At 42.2% G+C, this 22406-nt stretch overlaps 1 protein-coding gene and 1 non-coding gene across 2 annotated transcripts in view; both read right to left on the bottom strand.

The window, feature by feature from the left end:
- The window catches only part of LOC126179991 (low-density lipoprotein receptor-related protein 8-like), a 204528-nt gene that overhangs the window by 142114 nt on the left and 40008 nt on the right, over positions 1-22406 (bottom strand). The window lies entirely within an intron of this gene.
- Positions 14529-14602, bottom strand: Trnas-cga (transfer RNA serine (anticodon CGA)). The gene has a single exon. It is a non-coding gene; the product is annotated as a tRNA-Ser (tRNA).

Genomic DNA, 22406 nt, shown 5'->3' with positions numbered 1-22406 from the left:
GGTGCTGATAGTCAAGACCATAAAAGTGGGTTAAAACCTGTGAGCTGTCTGGGGAAGTTAACCATGCATTACTGAGCAACTGTTTCACCAGGTATCCAGTCTAGCTTACCAAATTCCCAACCAGACTAACATTAATTATAATCTTTTAATAGTCATACGACAACCGGTGATATGTATATAAAAAAGAGAATTTAAATAAAAAGAAATAAATCAGTTTATATTTGGAAATTTATTTTAACATTGATCATTGAAATTTCAGCATATGAAACTCGATTCATAACTAAGCTGGCGTCTTATTTAGGATTGTGAAAATGTGAGATTGTAATCTTACGGAACACATCAAATATGGAGCCAAGATTGGGAGACTGCATACAGCACTGCATTCATAAAATAACACACGAAGAACGTTGAGACACATGCAAGAGGAAATTAACCACAACCAACCGATTCAATTTTCACCCAAAGAAGTTACGTTCGTAGCACAATCCTGTCCGTCATGTAATTACCACACACTAGTATACTAAATTCATACTATTAACCTGATGGGTAGCACGTGGTACTGGTCTCACAAAAGTACACCCCACGTGGGTTGAACATAAAGAAAAGTTGCTATATTGAAAAATATTGTCAAGACGAGACGTTATAATCTCACGCACATTCGCATTGAAGATTGATGATGCTAGTTAGAGTTACTGATCAACACGTGGTTCCACTTTACTCACGAAGTAGTGACAAAGCAACTACCGGAATATATTCTGAACTGTACACTCGAATCACACTGCGTTGCAATTTAAGATAACATTAGATATTTTAGAGCTAAACCTGAAATAAAGGCGATTAAATTTTCAGTTAGGCTGAACTTAAGAAATCCATTGTCCTACGGACTTAGCAGACACGCGCTTAGCCGGAGATCTTACCACTTCAGACGGTCGGAAGTGACCAGAGAGGCAGCTTCCTATACCAACATGACAAGGGACGGACAGGACCATACTAAGAATAGAAACCTCTCTGCTTTTAGAAAGCGTAGCTACCTGTTCCGACGTTGGTCCTACTGTTCTCTAGCAGACAGGCTGTCTGCTACCCTCAAGCATGCAACTAGAAATACATTTGCTCATTCATTCTTTCACACTGAAGGGAAGGGGGATGACAGTATCTTATCATATACAGTATATAAAAGAAAGCGGATGTAGGTTCCGTATGAGACTGTGAGACATGAATTACATATAAAGTGTGTTTTAAAGTGTAGTATTGTGACAGATCGTTCTTGCTTATGTGTAAAAGTAACAGGTTTCACTGCTCAGTCTCCTCCCAGATAGTCAGAAACGCCACAGTAAATTTAGAAGAGGAATTTATGCCGTAAATGACAACAGATTTAAGAAATTAACATGAAAGGAATCCAACAGAATCCTTTCACTATGAAGCGACTGCAATGTCAGTGAATCCCATCTGGAGTCATTTCGCTAACAAATACACTGAAGAGTCAAAGAAACTGTTATACCTGCCTAATATAGTGTAGGGCCCCTGCGAGCACGCACAAATGCCACAACACGACGTGGCATGCACTCGACTAATGTCTGAAGCAGTGCTGAAGGGAACTGACACCATGAATCCTGCAGGACTGTCCATAAATCCGTAAGAGTAAATGGGAGTGGATATCTCTTCTGAACAGCACGTTACAAGGCATCCCAGATATGCTCAGTAATGTTCATGTCTGTGGAGTCTGGTGGCGAGCGGAAGTTTTTAAACTGAGAACTGTGTTCCTGAAGCCACTCTGTAGGAATTCTGGCCGTGTTGGGTGCCGCATTGTCCTGCTGGAATGGCCAAAGTCCGTCGGAATGCACAATTGACATGATTGGATGCAGGTAATCAGACACGATGCTTCCGTACGTGTCACCTGTCAGAGTAGTATCGAGACGTACTTACCAGGGGTCCCATATCACTCCAACTACACATGCTCCACATCACTACAGAGCCTCCACCGGCTTGAAAAGTCCGCTGCTGACATGCAGGGTCCATGGATTCTTAAGTTTGTCTCCATACGATGGGGTACATCATCTCCGAGGTAGCTATCAAGTATGCTAATGAGTTGGTGTGGAACTGAAAATATTAGTTCCAGTTTTGGGCACCAGGTGCAATTTGGCGCTGTACACTGACGGTATGACATTCCACGCTGCCACTTAACAATCCATAACGTGAGTCATGGCTATCGAGAGGAGCAACCGTGCGCTGTTAGTGAAAGAGTTTTGTGTTAACAGCAGCAATTGCAGTGCTGCACCGAGAGACTGTCGTCGGCTGAAAGGACTGATGAGACGCTCAGTGTCATTAAATGATTTAAAGCAGGCGATAATGAAACTCGTAAACACGAGTGAGCGTGGTGTGACACCTGGACTAGGAAGACATATATCCCGGTAGAAGTTACTGACCTTTGGCTGTTGCTGTAACTGACCAAGCAGCACATGCCGCGCGTAGTGCTGGTGCAGCATCACGATAATTATCAACAGTGCGGAAAGCTTTGCGGTATACTTTACACTGGAGCCCGTACGAGGTCCAGACGTTACAGCAACTGAAACCGCATTACCGCAGCAACGTTCTGAATTTGCTCTTCGGTTTATGGCACGGACCGACGTTGGTGACATACTAAGGCAATATTCTATGGAGCAGCGAGGCAACTTTACAGTACAGGGTACACGGAATACATAGAAGTTTCGAATTTGGGGTACTGTTAAACTGCGTCTTGTGCACGGAGAGCCTTAGTGCTCGCCATATGCGACTCTGTGCTGTGGATTCACGAACATCTTTACTCTCGGTCTATTCTTTGAAGAGAATACACCCAGAGGGCCTAACGAGTGTACCGTGAAGTCTACAGTTATGAGAGCTCCTTGTACAACATTTGATTCCTGCTTTACCAGAGCGCAACTGTGGGGAACGCACTCTTTTTATGCAAAATGGCGCGAGACCTCAGGTCGCTCGGCCGCTTAAAGCAGCCTTCCTCGAATGTTTTATCTTCAGAGGTTTTCCAGATGCATAGCCTTCGAGGTCATCTGATCTGAACCCATGTCACTTTTTGCTCTGTTGTAATCTAAAAGAAGGCGTTTACCCGAGGCGCGTACAGTAACAACCTAATCTGAAAGCCAGTATATAGGACCACGTTGCTCAGATTTCGCCGGAACTGCTGTGAGGAACTGTTGATCACGTCGTTTTAAGGATGCAGCGATTTGTCGACGTCTCCAGTTCTCATACTGAACAAACTCTGTGAGCGGTGGTTAATAATAAAACCGATATATGCCTTTATCACTTGTCTGACCATTTCCCCCAATGTCCCGTTCCTAATCCACTGCATATGGAAACATTTTTTATACTTCTTCCTTGCATTGACAGCCCAGATTTGCACCTGGTGGCCAAAATCTAAACTAATTATTTTTCCAGTGTAAATAGATTCCTCAGTAACGCACTAGAATATCCACCAAGTTTTCTGCCATATTATAATTACACGCAACACTTGATCCATGTGAGTAGCTGCAATTTAATTATAATTACCCGGTTTTTACTTTTTGTGGAGTACACAACCTTACGTTTTCGAACATTTGAAACAAAAGTGCCAATCTTTACACCACTTCGAGATTTATCAAAATCGGAGAATATTTATGGAATTTTTTTTCAGGCAGTAGTTCATTATATATTATTGCTTCATCTGTAAAAATTCTGAGGTTTATACCGACGTTGTGTCGGGTCATCAACGTGGGTAGAGCTCCGAGACACTTCCCTGAGGCACGTCTGGAATTGCGTCAGCAGACGGGAGCAGCTGCTCTGTGGTCCTAATCTTGATAGAGCCCGGCCGAATTGCGGGCTGTCCACAAAGGTATTGTGCTGGCGAAGTGGGAAACGAGAGCTGCGGATGCGGGTAGGGGGAGATGCGCCTCGCTGCAGCTGAGCCCTACGAGAGTCCAGTCCAACGGTTTCCTAACTTTTCCTGTGATGGAACACTTTGTTCATCTTGAAGATCAATACAATTCTAAAAACTTGTTTTACTCAGTGATTATTTCAATTTTAAATATTAGCTAACAACACAAACTACAATAAAATCAAAATGTTGGAATCATCGAAGTGTACAAAAGGTGGGAAAAACGCCATGTCATTAACAGTTTTTCATTGAGCACTTTTTCACCTTCCGCAAAACCACCACAGTCTGGGAAACGCTGGTCTAGCCGCAGCGGCGCTGCGCACCTCCAGTGGTGACACTCGAGCTCATTTTTATTATACAATGCGACGCAGCTCGCCAGTACTGACAATGGAAGTCTCACGTTAGAGTGTTTCTTCAATAATCCACAAAAATGTTCTTATGACTTTTCTAAAGTAACTTTTTCACTGCACAGGATAAACACACTGTCGAATACTATATCCATGAATGCGATATCCACATTCGTATTGTTTGTACTGAATTTTAACATAGTTTATACAGAAGGGGGCGAATGTAGCGCAGTAAATTACAGCAGCAACAACAATGAGACAACATTTGTAATTCTCTAGGTTTCCTAAGGACCCAAATACGTATGAAACATCTCATTACAGGATTGTTTAGTGGCGATTCTCTTACAACCTACAGCCATTTGTTGTTGTTGTTGTGGTGGTCTTCAGTCCTGAGACTGGTTTTATGCAGCTCTCCATGCTACTCTATCCTGTGCAAGCTTCTTCATCTGCCAGTACCTACTGCAGCCTACATCCTTCTACATCTACAGCCATTTAGTGAAGTTAAATGTTACATTGAGAGGAGCATAAGATGGTTAGTAAATAGAAGACCTTTCGGAGAACACTAACGTTTGTTCACTGCACTTTGATCCAAACGTGTTTACGAAATCCAGCGTAACTGTCGCCGAGGAATGAGCTACCATGCGGCCTTGACAATAAAACGCGAAGAATTATAAAAACCAAACAAACTGAAGAAACCTATTCCACAACTGTTACTACGAGGGTGAGACAATAAATGAGTCGCAAACGCCAGAATACCGCGTATCTGTTTAAATATCGCCCCTATACGTATCAATAAGGTGGCAGCACGTGTAATGTGCAAGGCAGCCTGAAACTTCCCCTTTGAATGTAAAGAAAGACTATGCTGGTAAACTGCGTTATTTGATACAGAAACAGTTGAGTAAAACTGAACGTACTCAGTTTTCTCTTTACTTATTTTGATCATTTCTAAACTGACACACAATATTTTAGCGCAACGCAATCTCACTTTTAGTAATCCCTACAAAAGAATAGCCCTAACAATAACCTATACCCTTCATGAATCACTTACCTCACAAAAATCTTCGTTACTCGAACTATTGCAATACAGTGAGTGCCAATACTGCTAGCTAAATAAAAGATTCTAACTACTCAAGGCAGTAAATACAGATAGGCATATAGTTAGCAAATGAAAGACTTTGATACAGAACAAATAATGTCTTTACCTTAATAGTGTTCAAAAGTCATAATATATAGCCCATATAAATTCTTGGTGTCTATTTTGACAAATTTCCTTTTTCTGACTGACACACGTCCAGAACGTCCGCTCATATTAACATCTCAGAACTCTGGCATCTCTCTCCTCTCATCTACCACTGCTGACGGCTCACCTCCAACTGCCCAACGCTACGCGCTGTTCACATCCAACTGCCCAACACTACACTAGCGAATAATCCAACAATGAGTCCAACCAGCCATAGATTGCACACAGCGCAGTCAGCGATTTTCATACAGAATGCTACATGGCGTTACCAACATAAAAACCTGAACAGCCTACTTACAAGCCGATAACCCAGTATTCCGCTGCCAATGCTTAAAGTTCTGAAGTCAGACCAAGGTGGCATGTGTGCTGATTTTTTTGAGAGACATTGAAATGTCCGCCGAGGACTTTCATGGCCAAATTCTTCTCGTATAGTGTCAAATTTATTTCATGGAAATCTGTGTACAATTGGATACAGAAGTCAGCAAAGTACAAAATGAGTCACAAACAACGAGCGTCCTAGGCATCCTGGGTGCCCGATGATGGCGCGTTGTTTCTGCTCTAAGGGGGTATTTCGCTACCCCAGAGCACATCAGTCGTTTGGATAACAGCAACTACAGGAACCAAATGAACTTGTTACACGCCATTGCACGAATTCTATGCTGCAGTTTTTTTTAACGCCTTGTCGAACGACGAGATAAGTGTTTACAGGGGAAGTATGCTGAAAACGCTGATGTGTCTACCCCAGTTTCCGACTTATTTATTGAATCACCGTCAGACATCAGAGTCATTAACGTCGGACCCACAAACATCAGTATCTTGAACACTGACGTCTCCTGAACATGAAGTAGTTAAATCGAACTGTGTGTTGGAAATCAGACTCCATTCAAAATCACTGACAGACAGCCACAGAAATATCAGAAAAATCAAGTCAAGAAAAGACAAGCATACTAAAGAAAAAAGTTGCATATAGGTTCTTAAGAAAAAAGACGATTTACGTTTATTGTTAAGCCGAATCATTGTGACACTGAAGAAAAAAAAGATGACAAGAAAACAGACGACATTCGAAATTATTTCATCTTTAATACGCTGTCGGTTACGGCATTTCATTTGATTTTTGACTGTTTACAATTACTTTACAATCGTTGATGCTTTTTGATGCTTTACTAACGCTTCAGACTGAATAATAGCTATACCTACTGCATACTCCGCAAGCCACTTACCGGTGTGTGGCGAAGGGTACTTCTGGTACCACTAACAAAAACGGTTTAAACGGCTCTGAACACAATGGGACTTAACATCTGAGGTCATGAGACCCCTAGAACTTGGAACTACTTAAACCTAACTAACCTAAGGACATTACACACATCCATGCCCGAGGCAGGATTTGAACGTGCGACCGTAGGGTCACGCGGTTGCAGACTGAAGCACCTAGAACCTGAGGCGTAGTGCCGTATAACGATCCTGCCTTGTGGGAGATGTATCAGAGCTGGATAGTGACAGGTGGTGACGCGAGACTGGACGCACACGTAGTTTATGTATCAGCCGATAGAGGACAATATTGGATAGGGGGACTGTGATTTTAGTTTCGATTGTGCCCACTAGAGTGCACTAAAGTGATAGAATGTTTTTCATAAACTGTTCTAGTATTTTCATTAAGTGTTATGTCTTTTTGTACATGTAAAATGTCATAAATGTGTTTTAGCAGTATGAGTGATGCGTGAGTGTGGTTTAAGGTTAATATGAAGATAACTGTATAACGAGTTATGTAGTGGGATTTAGTGTGGGAACATTTCGAAGAAGTATGGATATGGACAAAGGGGATTTTTGTAGAATAGATTTGTAAAGTAAGTTTATGGTAAACGAAAAGTTAATTCAGTTATAAATAACAATAGTAAATAACTTCATGCATAAGCAAAACTTCAGCATATTAGATAATTACGTCGGCAAAAAGTGCAGTCGTTAGGTTTACTATTTTGCGATTGCTTATTGATGAAAAGCGCGGATTGACGCGGGAGAATGTTGTTTTGCTATTGGCATTTGAATAAACTGACAAATGGTAAAGCAATATTCTTCGCGCGCCATTTCTCTGCTGGTAGAGAAGACTTACGGTATTCTAGAGAAGAGTCGGAGCCTAACCATGAAGCAGTTCGGACGTATGTAGTAGTAGTAGTAGTAGTAGTAGTAGTAGTAGTAGTTCCGATGGAAACGATAAGTTGCCCGACCTAGCAGTGTTTCATACATCAAAAGTGTGGTAAAGTGATGGAATACTTATTCCGATGGGCGAGTAAAATTTCGGAATTTTTAAGTGAATTTTGTGACAAGAAAAGACAAATTCCACGTGACGTATTGAGCAGGTCGAGGGCTGAAAACTGTGACTGCATTTGGTACCGACAGACTTATTATTCGGCGAGCATTCTCAATTAAAAACAATCAGTATTTTTGTAGTTATTACGTTTTCGGGAAATGCAACACCATAAACTTTGCTAACGTGAGTGAAAGGGATTGTGAGTGACTGTGTTAAGACTAGTACGGGCTTGGCAGTGATACTTGTTCACCTAAGTTTCAGAATATATTAATTGAGGACGAAATTTCCAACCTTTCATTTCGTGTGAAAACTTTCTCCCGAAACGTAGATTATTGACTTCAATTGCAGCCTGGTTCACGTCGAAGAACAGCAGGTTTCGCTCGGCTTTCCTAGTGATGATCTGCTGAGAATGTTCACAGGTAGGTGCAGGTTCGTCGTAAAGGGACGGAAAGAACCGCGCCGCCGCAAACCGCTCGGTCATAGCGGCCGGCGTGCCACCAACAAAATCCGCCCTTCCTTGTTCCACTCGCGAGTGGTAAGAATGTCGATAAGCTTCTGTATTACTTCTGATTTCTCGATAAAATATCTAATTCGTGAATTATGTAAAAAGAAGAATAAAAGCAAATATTCTTACGGCGCTTATGACGGTCGGCTTTTTCGCCGCATGGGGCGCTAGTGTCACAGAGCAGCAATTTTCACTGCAGTGGGTTACCATTGTGTGTGACAGTGGTAGCGGCGAGAAGCTCCGTGGTCACATGGCGGGAGGGGTCGCGGGTGGTGGGGAGAGGAAGAGGAGAAAGGAGGGGAACAGGTTGCGGCGTTTCCGGCCGGAACAGCGGCGGGCCAGGAAGCGTGGCTGGGGTGACGCGGCTGCAGGCACCGCCAGCGCCCGCCTAGGCTCTTCGCTGGCGCGCCAATCCTTTGTGTGTCCGCGTTTTTACGCACACCGTCTGCGTAACGAGGTCACCGCAGCCGCAACACCGCCGCCACTACGGCTATTAGACGGCGCTTACGTAACACTACCACAATCATCCACTATGAGCAAATGGTTGCGGGGTTCACCACACACCATTAAGCACGAAACCAGAATCGATACCTTTCGTTTTTAATTTTCCACGAGTCGAACAAGCACAGATCACACCCATCTGTAAAACTGATTACACGAGTGTCGAAAACCAGTGAAAACTTTTTGTTATGGAAGACGAAGGTTGCTCTCTTAGCACTTTCCCACTCAAATAGTGGTCTATTATTATTTGAAATAGATTTCGGATCATCTACGTCTTCATCTTCAATCACTTTAGCGGTGCCATAATGGACGGAGGAAGGAGGACATCAAAAGCAGACTAGTACTGGCATAAAGGGCATTCGTGGTCACTAGAAGTCTACTAGTATCAAACATAGGCCTTAATTTGAGGAAGAAATTTCTGAGAATGTTTGTTTGGAGCACAGCATTGCATGGTGGTGAAACATGGACAGTGGGAAAACCGGAATAGAAGAGGATCCAAGCATTTTTGAGATGGTGCTAGAGATGAATGTTGAAAATTAGGTGGACTGATAAGGTAAGGATTCTGGTCGTATGTGAAATATGTTAGCGGCAAGAAACAATGCCTTCTCTGCGCGATAGCAATGGAGATACTATCGAAGACAGTGCTGCCAAAGCAGAGATACTAAACACAGCCTTCCGAAATGCCTCCACAAAAGAAGACGAAGTAAATATTCCAGAATTCGAATCGAGAACAGCTGCCAACATGAGTAACGTAGAAGTAAATAACCTCGGAGTAGTGAAGCAACTTAAATCACTCAATAAAAGCAAGTCTTCTGGTCCAGACTGTATACCTATTAGCTTCCTTTCGGAGTATGCTGATGCATTAGCTCCATACTTAACAATCATATACAACCGTTCCCTCGACGAAAGATCTGTACCCAAAGACTGGAAAGTTGCACTGATCACACCAATATTCAAGAAACGTAGTAGGAGTAAGCCACTAAATTACAGGCCCATATCGTTAACGTCGATATGCAGCAGGATTCTGGAGCACATTCTGTGTTCGAACATTATGAATTACCTCGAAGAGGACGGTCTATTGATACACAGTCAACATGGGTTGACAAAACAGCATTCTTGTGAAACACAACTAGCTCTTTCTTCCCGTGAAGTGTTGAGTGCTATTGACGAGGGATTTCAGATCTATTCCGTATTTCTGGATTTCCGGAAGGCTTTTGACACTGTACCACACAAGCAGCTCGTAGTGAAATTGCGCGCTTATTGAATATCGTCTCAGTTATGTGACTGTATTTGCGATTTCCTGTCAGAGAGGTCACAGTTCGTAGTAATTGGAAGAAAGTCATCGAGTGAAACAGAAGTGATTTCTGGCGCTCCCAAGGTAGTGTTGTAGTCCCTTTGCTGTTCCTTATATATATATATATATATATATATATATATATATATATATATATATATATATATATATATATATATATATGAACGATTTGGGAGACAATCTGAGCAGCCGTCTTCGGTTGTTTGCAGATGATACTGTCGTTTATCGACTAATAAAGTCATCAGAAGATCAAAAACTGCAAAACGATTTAGAAAATATATCTGAATGGTGCGAAAAACGGCAGTTGAATCTAACTAACGGAAAGTGTGAGGTCATCCACATGAGTTCTAAAAGGAACTTAAACTTCGGTTACACGATAAATCAGTCTAATCTAAAAGCCATAAATTCAACTAAATACCTAGGTATTACAGTTACGAACAACTTATATTGTAAGGAACACACAGCAAATGTTGGGGGAACGCTAACCAAAGACTGCGCTTTACTGGCAGGACACTTAGAAAATGTAACAGATCTACTATGGAGACTGCCTACACTACGCTTGTACGTCCTCTCTTAGAATACTGCTACGCGGTGTGGGATTCTTACCAGATAGGACTGACGGAGTACATCGAAAAAGTTCAAAGAAAGGCAGCACGTTTTGTATTATCGCTAAATATGGGAGAGTGTGTCACAAAAATGATACAGGATTTGGGCTGGACATCATTAAAAAAAAGGCGTTTTTCATTGCGACGGAATCTTCTCACGAAATTCGTATCACCAACTTTCTCCTCCTAATGGGAAAATATTTTGTTGAGACCGACCTACATAGGGAGAAACGATCACCACTATAAAATAAGTGAACTCAGAGCTCGTACGGAGAGATATAGGTGTTCATTCTTTCCGCGCGGTATACGAGACTGGAATAATAGAGAATTGTGAATGTGGTTCTATGAACCCTCTGTCAGGCACTTAAATGTGATTTTGAGGGTACCCACGTAGATGTCGAGGTAAGGAATGAGGAGGTTCTGTGCAGAACCGGAGATGAAAGGAATATGTGGAAAACACTGGCATGGAGAAAGGACAGGATGATAGAACATCAGGGAATGACTTACTTGGTACTAGAGTGAGCTGTAAAGGGTAAAAGCTATAGAGGAAGACACAGATTGGAATACACCCAGCAAATAATTGAGGACGTTGGTTGCAAGTGCTGATGTTAGATGAAGAGGTTAGCACAGGAGAGGAATTCGTGAGGGGCCGCATCAGACAAGTCAGAAGACTGATGGCTCAAAAGAAAAAACTGATGTCATATGCCACCGCAAGTGTATGTTATTAAAGTACCCTATCATCCTCTAGTGTGGTAACTATAAGACTGTCAAGTTCACCTCTACTACTTAATACGGACAAGTTGTGCTTAACGTTGTTACCAAAAATCTCAAATGCTTCGACGATTTAGCTCAAATTTTTGTTCGGTACATTAAAGAACATTCTGAAGGGCACGGGTTATAAATTGTTTAAAAAACGCACAGGTTTTCTATTCCCATCGATTTAGAGATAGAAAATGGCATATGCCTACTGTTCCCTGCTGTTAAAATGTGCGGTTTTGTTTCATTTCTTAGTCAGTTTTAAATACGATGGTAGAACATTTAAATAATTATACAATTGTTTCTCCCATATATACAGGGCTATTACAAATGATTGAAGCGATTTCATAAATTCACTGTAGCTCCATTCATTGACATACGGTCACAACACACTACAGATACGTAGAAAAACTCATAAAGGTTTGTTCGGCTAAAGCCGCACTTCAGGTTTCTGCCGCCAGAGCGCTCGAGAGCGCAGTGAGACAAAATGGCGACAGGAGCCGAGAAAGTGTATGTCGTGCTTGAAATGCACTCACATCAGTCAGTCATAACAGTGCAACGACACTTCAGGACGAAGTTCAACAAAGATCCACCAACTGCTAACTCCATTCGGCGATGGCATGCGCAGTTTAAAGCTTCTGGATGCCTCTGTAAGGGGAAATCAACGGGTCGGTCTGCAGTAAGGCCGGTATTACACTATCAAATTTCTTTGTCAAAGATTTGATCAAAGATGTGATCCAATATTCCGTCCAATATATTGGACAAAGATCTTTGACGTAGCGCTAGAAGGGGTATTACACTGTCATCAAAGTTTTCGTCAAAGTTCAAGATGGCTGACAACAACTTGTTATTAACCGCAGCAGTTGTACGTACCCCAGTTGCGTTGTGTGCACATGCGGAAAAGAAGTGGGGGAAAAATGGAACCATACATACGAGGTTGACAGTCTTAAAGTCCTGGGATTACAACTTGATAATAAATTCAGTTGGGAGGAGCACACCACAGAACTGCAGAAACGCCTTAACAAATCTGTATTTGCAATTCGAGTGTTAGCAGACATAGGCAACATAAAAATGAAAAAGCTTGCATACTTTCATTCCATAATGTCATATGGGATAATAATAAATCTTGAAGTCAAACAAAAGTTTTCAAGGTCCAAACGCGTGTAATACGTATTATTTGTGGAGTAAATTCACGGACCTCCTGCAGAAACCTCTTCAAAGAACTGGACACTTCAGATTCTTGTATTGGTACTGGGGGAAAATAAGAAAGAAAATGAAACTGTTGGCGGGCCAGAAGTAGTGAGACTGTCGTTTGGACGTACGAGATTTGCAGGTTAGCTTTTTTTGTTTTGTATTTCATGCCTGGATACTTCCGTAGAGATTTTGTTGCATGTGGATCATTATATGTAATGATTATTACAATACATGCAACGATATGTTTGTACAGTTATCTAGGCATGAGAAACAAACAAAAAAAAACTATAACTCTCGTAGGCCCAAATGACAGAGTCTCACTATACTTCCGGCTCGCAGGTTAACTACTGCCTCTCAGTATATTTACTTCTTAATAAAATTTGTCGTAATTAATATATCTCTTTTCTAACAAACAACTCAGTTCATACATACAATACCAGGAACAAAAATGATCTGCACAAGGACTTAAAAACACTTACTTTAGTTCAAAAGGGGGTCCACTAATCAGGAACACTCATCTTCAATAATTTGCCAAGAAACATAAAAATTTTAGTTAGAAATAAAGATCAGTTTAAAAGGAGCCTGAAAGACTTACTACTGGCCAACTCCTTCTACTCCATTGGTGAAATTTTTAATAGAAACAAATGATGTATTGTATTTATTCATACTATTAGTATTTTTATTTCAGCTTAAAAAAAATCGGCATGTTCCACATCCACGAGGATCTCCTCAGCACGGGTCTATGGAACGAAAAACTAATCTAATCTGGGTGAAGCCGTGGGTTTTACGACGACATGATAAAAGCATTCAACAAAACTTGTTACGTGAGCTTACAGTGGAAGACGTCAAGTCGTACATCAATTACTTAAGAATGGATGAGCATACATTTCTGTATGTGCTCAATGAAGTGTATCCTCATATCACAAAGCACAATTTTCACTTAAGAACTGCTACATCTTCAGAAGACAGGCTCACTATAACACTCCGATTCCTTGCTACAGGAGAGGGTTATGTTATGTTATGTTAGGTTAGGTTAGGTCTCCAATTTTCGTAATCTATTTTTGTATTCAGGGTGCCTCACGTTGTAAAGCACCTCATAAGCTTCAGACATCTCTATTAATTCTGTAGTTGTCGGCACACACCAATTGTATTTACCGGCAATGGTTATAAAAATACTACAGACGACAGAACGCTGCAGCTCCGCGTGGTAACATATCGCATTGCAGTGAACAGAAGACAAGCGATTTCTTTGATCAAATATACGGCCTCGGCCTAGATTTGATCAAATATTGGACGACATTTGTCAAAGATCCCTATTACACTATCAAATATCTTTGACAAAGATCTTGGACAAAGATATTGGACAAAGAAATTTGATAGTGTAATACCGGCCTAAGCGAAGAAACGGTTGAACGCGTGCGGGCAAGTTTCACGCGTAGCCCGCGGAAGTCGACGAATAAAGCAAGCAGGGAGCTAAACTTACTACAGCCGACGGTTTGGAAAATCTTACGGAAAAGGCTAAAGCAGAAGCCTTACCTTCCTGGCAGATTAAAACTGTGTGCCCGACCGAGACTCGAACTCGGGACCTTTGCCTTTCGCGGGCAAGTGCTCTACCAACTGAGCTACCGAAGCACGACTCACGCCCGGTACTCACAGCTTTACTTCTGCCAGTACCTCGTCTCCTACCTTCCAAACTTTACAGAAGCTCTCCTGCGAACCTTGCAGAACTAGCACTCCTGAAAGAAAGGATATTGCGGAGACATGGCTTAGCCACAGCCTGGGGGATGTTTCCAGAATGAGATTTTCACTCTGCAGCGGAGTGTGCGCTGATATGAAACTTCCTGGCAGATTAAAACTGTGTGCCCGACCGAGACTCGAACTCGGGACCTTTGCCTTTCGCGGGCAAGTGCTCTACCAACTGAGCTACCGGGCACTTGCCCGCGAAAGGCAAAGGTCCCGAGTTCGAGTCTCGGTCGGGCACACAGTTTTAATCTGCCAGGAAGTTTCATATCAGCGCACACTCCGCTGCAGAGTGAAAATCTCATTCTGGAAACATCCCCCAGGCTGTGGCTAAGCCATGTCTCCGCAATATCCTTTCTTTCAGGAGTGCTAGTTCTGCAAGGTTCGCAGGAGAGCTTCTGTAAAGTTTGGAAGGTAGGAGACGAGGTACTGGCAGAAGTAAAGCTGTGAGTACCGGGCGTGAGTCGTGCTTCGGTAGCTCAGTTGGTAGAGCACTTGCCCGCGAAAGGCAAAGGTCCCGAGTTCGAGTCTCGGTCGGGCACACAGTTTTAATCTGCCAGGAAGTTTCATATCAGCGCACACTCCGCTGCAGAGTGAAAATCTCATTCCAGAAGCCTTACCGTTTACAACAGCTACAAGCCCTGACACCCGATGACAAAGCCAAACGCTTTGAATTTTCGGCGCGGTTGCAACAGCTCATGGAAGAGGATGCGTTCAGTGCGAAACTTAATTTCAGTGATGAAGCAACATTTTTTCTTAATGGTGAAGTGAACAGACACAATGTGCGAATCTGGGAGGTAGAGAATCCTCACGCATTTGTGCAACAAATTCGCAATTCACCAAAAGTTAACGTGTTTTGTGCAATCTCACGGTTTAAAGTTTACGGCCCCTTTTTCTTCTGCGAAAAAAACGTTACAGGACTCGTGTATCTGGGCATGCTGGAAAATTGGCTCATGCCACAACTGGAGACCGACAGCGCCGACTTCATCTTTCAACAGGATTGTGCTCCACCGCACTTCCATCATGATGTTCGGCATTTCTTAAACAGGAGATTGGAAAACCGATTAATCGGTCGTGGTGGAGATCATGATCAGCAATTCATGTCATGGCCTCCACGCTCTCCCGATTTAACCCCTGCCCGCATCTCGTGGTCGTGCGGTAGCGTTCTCGCTTCCCACGCCCGGGTTCCCGGGTTCGATTCCCGGCGGGGTCAGGGATTTTCTCTGCCTCGTGATGGCTGGGTGTTGTGTGCTGTCCTTAGGTTAGTTAGGTTTAAGTAGTTCTAAGTTCTAGGGGACTGATGACCATAGATGTTAAGTCCCATAGTGCTCAGAGCCAGCCATTTAACCCCATGCGATTTCTTTCTGTGGGGTTATGTGAAAGATTCAGTGTTTAAACCTCCTCTACGAAGAAATGTGCCAGAACTGCGAGCTCGCATCAACGATGCTTTCGAACTCATTGATGGGGACATGCTGCGCCGAGTGTGGGAGGATTATCGGCTTGATGTCTGCCGAATCACTAAAGGGGCACATATCGAACATTTGTGAACGCCTAAAAAAACTTTTTGAGTTTTTGTATGTGTGTGCAAAGCATTGTGAAAATATCTCAAATAATATAGTTATTGTAGAGCTGTGAAATCGCTTCAATCATTTGTAATAACCCTGTATATATTTTTAAACAAAAATTGTACTCACAGCAGTGTTCTGTTTCGGTTTATTCCTAGCAGTCGGTTTTCACAGGAAACAGGAAAGTTTATCAGGATATGATTAGAAGATCATTTAATTTGCAATAACAATAAGAAAGTCCTAAGATATGACAGAGGGGGGAGAAGGAGATGGACAAAGGGGAGGGGGAGGGGGAGGGAGAGGGAGAATCGACAGAAAAAGGGAGGGGGGGAGTGAGAAATAGACTAGAGCATATAGCCGGTTGCAGAAGCACTGCCAACTTCGCTTATCTAAAATACGATCCGTGAATGAAGCCCAGCCGTATGAAGGAGTGATCGGAAAGGCAGCCGCTCAAGTCGCTTTGCCATGCGAATGCACTGCTCTTGCAGACGGCGTCCTATCTTTGGCAGGAACATACCAGTCTGCAGTACTGCACCAGCGTCTATCGAAAGTTAAATTTAGGTTCAAATAGTTCAAATGGCTCTGAGCACTATGCGACTTAACTTCTGAGGTCATCAGCCGCCTAGAACTTAGAACTACTTAAACCTAACTAACCTAAGGACATCACACAGATCCATGCCCGAGGCAGGATTCGTGCCTGCGAGCGTAGCAGTTGCGCGGTTCCGGACTGCAGCGCCTAGAACCGTTCGGCCACCTAGGCCGGCACCGATTACCGTCCCATTCGAAAAATTCCTTTGTGATGAGTCTTTTTTTTTGTCTGAGTATTCGCAAATGCGGAAAATGAGGGCTGTCCACGGAGTCTGTATAGAAATAGTAATAGCATGTTATACACGTGAATTAGAAAAAGTGAGGCGACATTAAAATAATAAATGAAATTTGCTAGAAGACTCAGGAATTAAATTATGAAACAGTGCCAATTCCAACACTCTTCTATTTGCAGACGATTTAGAGAGGGAGAAACCACGCGAACTGTACAAAAAAGGGGTTGCGAGGCGGAGGGCAGTTGTAACTGCCAACTCCCGAGAGAGGTGCGTGACACACGCACGGTGCGTGTTACGTCACGCCCTGCTGCCCTTGTTCCGCGTTCGCAATCTGTGCATTCGGCTCGCTTGCGTGCGGCCGCAGGTTAAACGAACCAACATCGGCCGAGAGCTGTCTTCGCTGACTAACGTACAGATTTCACACCTGTGCACCGATGACTTGTCGCCTCCTATCTTTGACGAAGTCTGGCGTCTGAACGATCCGCAGAACACGAATGGAAGATGACATTAAAAGGGGAGAAGACTGACGACAAAGGGGAAAACCAGTCGGTAGTGTGTTTGGCCATATTGGCTGAACATGAGCGCTACATCAGTGTCGAAGCGATAGCCCGGTTATTGATTAATTATGCTACTAATCTCACATACATGACAAATGGAAAAAATTTAGCATCCAACACCAATAACACGCTCAATCATAAACATTTTAGTGAAAATGTAGATGACGTTTTATCAAGAATAAATCCGCTTGTGATGCACGTGTCTGAAAATAATTCCCTCCATTTTTTGTACATTGTGAATTGTTTTTCCTTCTTAGTTCAAAGGGATGCTTCAGTCTGTCTTTTGCTGTTTAAACAAAAATCCATTAATCATCGTCTTCTGACAGATCGCATGTTATGATGTACCTTTCTTCTTCAGGCGAGGTGGGTTAGTGGTTAGAAGTCGTATTCGGAAGAAATGAGATTTTAGCTTGCTTCTGACCACTCTGATCAGGTTTTCTACGAATGCCGTTTCCCTCAATTGGCCTTGGCCTACTCGTCACGTCTTCGAGCATTGTCTTCAATTTCGTGTTTCCGAAAACGTTTCTCAGCTGTAGACACAGTCATATAAAGTTTTTCAGTGCATTTAATAATCTGCAATTTAGTTTGGTAATTACTGCAGTCATTTAGTCCGCTTCTTATCTGGGTGGTAACGTGCTCGCCTCCCACGCAAGCGGGCCCGGGTTCGATTCCCGGCCGGGTTGGAGATTTCCTTCGCTCGGGGACTGGGTGTTGCGTTGTCCTCACCATCATTTCATCCTCATCACCGGCGGTCAAGTCGCCCAATGTGGCGTAGACTGAAATAAGACTTCCATTTGGCCGCTGAACTTCCCTCGATAGAGGGCCTCCCGACCAACGATGCTATACGCTCATTTCAATTTGAAATCATTTAAAGAGCCTCTTCGCTGCAACTAATACGGTCGTCACTACTGGGCGACACACGTATGTAGATGACGCCTGTGCCGCAGTGTTACGGGAAACGCATCGCGAAGAAATTACTTTAGCCTTGTAAAAAACGAACAACAGATTTTTGTAGTTCGATAATGGCAATTTTTATCTACAGTTTAGTACGATCAAAAACGTCCGAGTGTTGTATGGTGAGACAGACGGTCAAACACATCGTGCAGGAATGCCCACTAAGGGCATACGAGGGTGACCCACAAGATTTCCTAATGGCGACCCAAGAGGCAATCGACTATTTACTATCTAAGCTGGACGTCTGCTTGTGACTGGTCTTCTGTGAGTGTAACTTTACAATTGGCGGTGTCCTTATATACAAACTGTTATTTATTGCTCTGTTTATACATATGTGATTTTTTTTTAAATCGTGTTGTTTCTGTAATTTTTACTGTGATGTTATGAGCCATACGCTAAATAAATGTATGGTAGATACTGCTCGCTACAGAAAGAGTGGGCGAATTACAACGTCTGGAGATACAATTCCAACAGAGATTCTAATTAATCGTAGTCAAAAGAAAAAGTGTCTCCAATATTTACAGATCATGGCGCTAACGAAAAATGGGAATAGGGAAGAGTGAGGATAAGGATAAAGGTAACGGCGATCTATTTCAAGCATCGGAAGTTTACAAGTGAAAGTCCCCAGAAATGAAATGTTCTATCGAGGCTGCGAAAATTGCCGAGTGTACGAAATACTTTAAAAAGGTGTTACATCATTAATTAGAATAATTATATTATTGGACTTGGCCTCCTCCTCTTACAATGAAAAAGAGAGAACAAGAACTTTATCGTGAATTACGCAGAATTCTCTGGAGATCAAAAGAAAGCCTGAATTAGTGCGTCAGCTATTGAGTTACAACTATCGGTTTCTGTCTGTCGTAATGTCAGCCTGGAGAGGCTGCACCACGGAACAGTGGCTTCACTAACGAAATTTGTTAGTACTGCAAAACAGCAAATTCGAAATTTAACGTCCTATACTTTTTACGTTTTATATTCCTACTGTAGTGAAATACTTTCTGAGAGCAGTATAATTAGGGATGAACTTGCGTTTCGAAGGATAATGGAAGATGCCTGTTAACGTCTCTTCCATGTTTGCGTGTTTCATGTGTATAACAAGTTATGCGGGGTTTAACGACACGACAAATATATGCCAAAAGTCACGGAAAATCTACGTTTAAACAGTTTATCAAGAGAAACTTGGAACTATAAAACTGATCAGGTGTGGACACACCTTTCCAAATCAGCGAAGCAGGTGTGCTTTCGGCAGTTTTTATTTGTTGGCTGTCCGGCATTAGCGGGCTGCAGTCGAAGCAGCGAACGCTTCCCACACATCTGTTCCGATGAAGCTATTCAGACTCCCCCCGTGCCGTTGTCCTTTAATATAGTAACGGGCGATATTTATCGCGGGCCCGGAGTTTCTTTATGGCCATATTTCACGGACGTTTAAGCGGAATAATGTGAGCGCGCGCGATAGCAGAGAAACCCCCAGCCCCCACTCCCTGTTTACATGACGTAACCACAACAAACTGGCAGTCGCCACGGGCATTTACTGCGTTGTCGAGGAGTGTTATTCTAAGTGATTGGCGGATTTTACTGCAGTGCCTCCGTACAGGTGACGCGATTACGCAATAGTGACTTCGTTAACGAAAGTTGTTAGTACTGTAAGAGAGCAAACTTCACGCTGGACGTCCCTATCGAATACGATATTTCACACACAATATCAATGCTATAGCAGCAAGCAAAACCCGTGAACTACTCTGTCGTAAAATGAAGCGCAGATTAAATGTATTGACTCAGTGCTGACATTATTTCTTTTCCACGTCGTGCGCTGCTTAGAAGGAATTCACAGGGAAATTGTACAAAATACAAACGAAAGTTTGACAACACGTTATGGACTTTAAGAAGTAAGCGACGGGTCCTGAGAGACTCCAAATGAAGTCTAGACTGGATTAGATTCAGTTTTCGTTCCATAAACCCAAAAAAATGAGATGATTTTCGTGGGTGCGGAACATGTCAGAAAGTATAACATAAAAATACAAAACATTTGAATATAACACTTACTACCCTGATCATTTGTCAGGAGATTGTCGAAATGGGTGAACAGAATGGGGTAAACTCGAACAGCTAATATTTACAGAATAAACACGCTGTTAGAATGAAACATTGTTATGCACTATTAATAACTTTATCATACACAAAACACATAATCTTGACGGTTGTTACAAAGTACTGTCAAAACTGAAATCTAACAGATATTTTTACTTAATCTGGCTTAACAGTCTCTCTTAAGATATTCATCTATGAAGTAGAAGGAGTTGCCTATAAAAAAGTCTTTCGGACTCTGTTTAAACAGTGCTTTATCTGAAACCAAATTTTTAATGTTTGCCGGCAGTTTATTGAAAATGTGTGTTCCTGAATATGGGACCCCTTTTTGGCCCAAGGTAAGTGATTTTAGGTCTTCCTGTAGATTGTTGTTATTCCTAGTATTGATACCGAGTGTTGAGCTATTGGTTGGAAATAAAGATGTATTACTTGCAAAAAATTTCATTATAGAATGAATATGCTGAGAAGCAGTGGTTAGAATACAAAGTTCCTTGAACAGGTTTCTACATGATGTTCTTAAATTTATACCACAAATAATTCTTATCACACGCTTTTGCACCCTAAAAATTTTTGCTCGGTTTGATGAGTTGCTCCAGGATATGATCCCATATGACATAACAGAATGGAAGTAAGCAAAGTATGCAAGTTTTTTTTTATATTTATATCTCCTACATCTGCCATCATTCTCACTGCAAATACAGACTTTTTTAGGCGCTTAAGCAATTCTGTGGTATGCCCTTCCCAACTGAATTCATTAACGAGTTGTTCAAATGGCTCTGAGCACTATGGGACTTAACTTCTGAGTACATCAGTCCCCTAGAACTTAGAACTATTTAAACCTAACTAACTTAAGGACATCACACACATCCATGCCCGAGGCAAGATTCGAACCTGCGACCGCAGCGGTCGTACTTCGAGTTGTAATCCCAGAAATTTTACACTGTAAACCTCTTCGATCCACATGTCTTCATATGTAATACACATGCTGGAAGGAAATGTCTTACAGGTTCTGAACTGCATGTAGTGGATCTTCTCAAAGTTTAATGACAGTGAATTAGTTTTAAGCCACTTATTCATGTCAGTGAAAATTTGATTAGGAGCCATTTCTAAATCTGTACTTGCCTTGCTACTTATTGCAATGTTTGTATTATACGCAAACAAAACAAACTTAGCATCTGGTAATGTAACAGATCAAAGGCTATTAATGTACACAAGAAAAAGCAATGGACCCAAGATGGAACCTTATGGAACATCACATATGGTTAATTCCCAGTCAGATTAAGACAGACTACTTACTGGACAGGTGTTTCGCAACGACACCCTTTGTTTCCTATTAGATAAGACTCAGACCATTTCGCAGCATTGCCGGTATCGGTCGTAATCTGCAGTCTGCATCTTTATCTTTGCAAGTGAACCCCGCAATTTGTGTGGTGGACTGTGTGTAGGTTTACTTTTTATCGTCGCTACACTTTAATTCGGCTTCAGAAAGGCGAGAATAAACAAAAAAATGGAGAAGGTCAATGGAAGTGCAAGAAGCGGGATTCGAGGACAAGTCTAGCTAAAATTGAGGAAGACTTACAGTGCGTAATAATTGACGAAAAATCGAGTAGAACGGAAATGGTAACTGGCGTTCCTCTAGGAAATGTTGTAGGCCCTCTGCTGCTACTAGTTTATATAAACAATTTGGGAGACCAGCTGAGCATCCCTTTTAGATCCTTTGCGGATGATGTCATATATCATCTCGCAAAATCATCGAATGATAAAACCAACTGCAAAATGATTTTGACAAGATATTTGTGTGGTGTGAAAAGTGACAATTGACTCTCAATAATGAGAAGCATGAGATCGCCCACATGATTACTAAAAGGAATCCGCTAAATTTCGGTTACACAATAAATCATACAGATCGAAATGTCGTGAATTCAACGAAATACATAGAAATTACAATTACGAATAACTTACATTTGAACGACCATACAGGTAATGTTGTGATAAAAAGACTGCGATGTATCGGC

This window comes from Schistocerca cancellata, chromosome 1 (genome assembly GCF_023864275.1).
Source record: "Schistocerca cancellata isolate TAMUIC-IGC-003103 chromosome 1, iqSchCanc2.1, whole genome shotgun sequence".
NCBI lineage: Eukaryota > Metazoa > Arthropoda > Insecta > Orthoptera > Acrididae > Schistocerca > Schistocerca cancellata.
The sequence above is the reverse complement of the archived record's forward strand: the minus strand, read 5'-3'. Positions and strand labels throughout refer to the sequence as shown.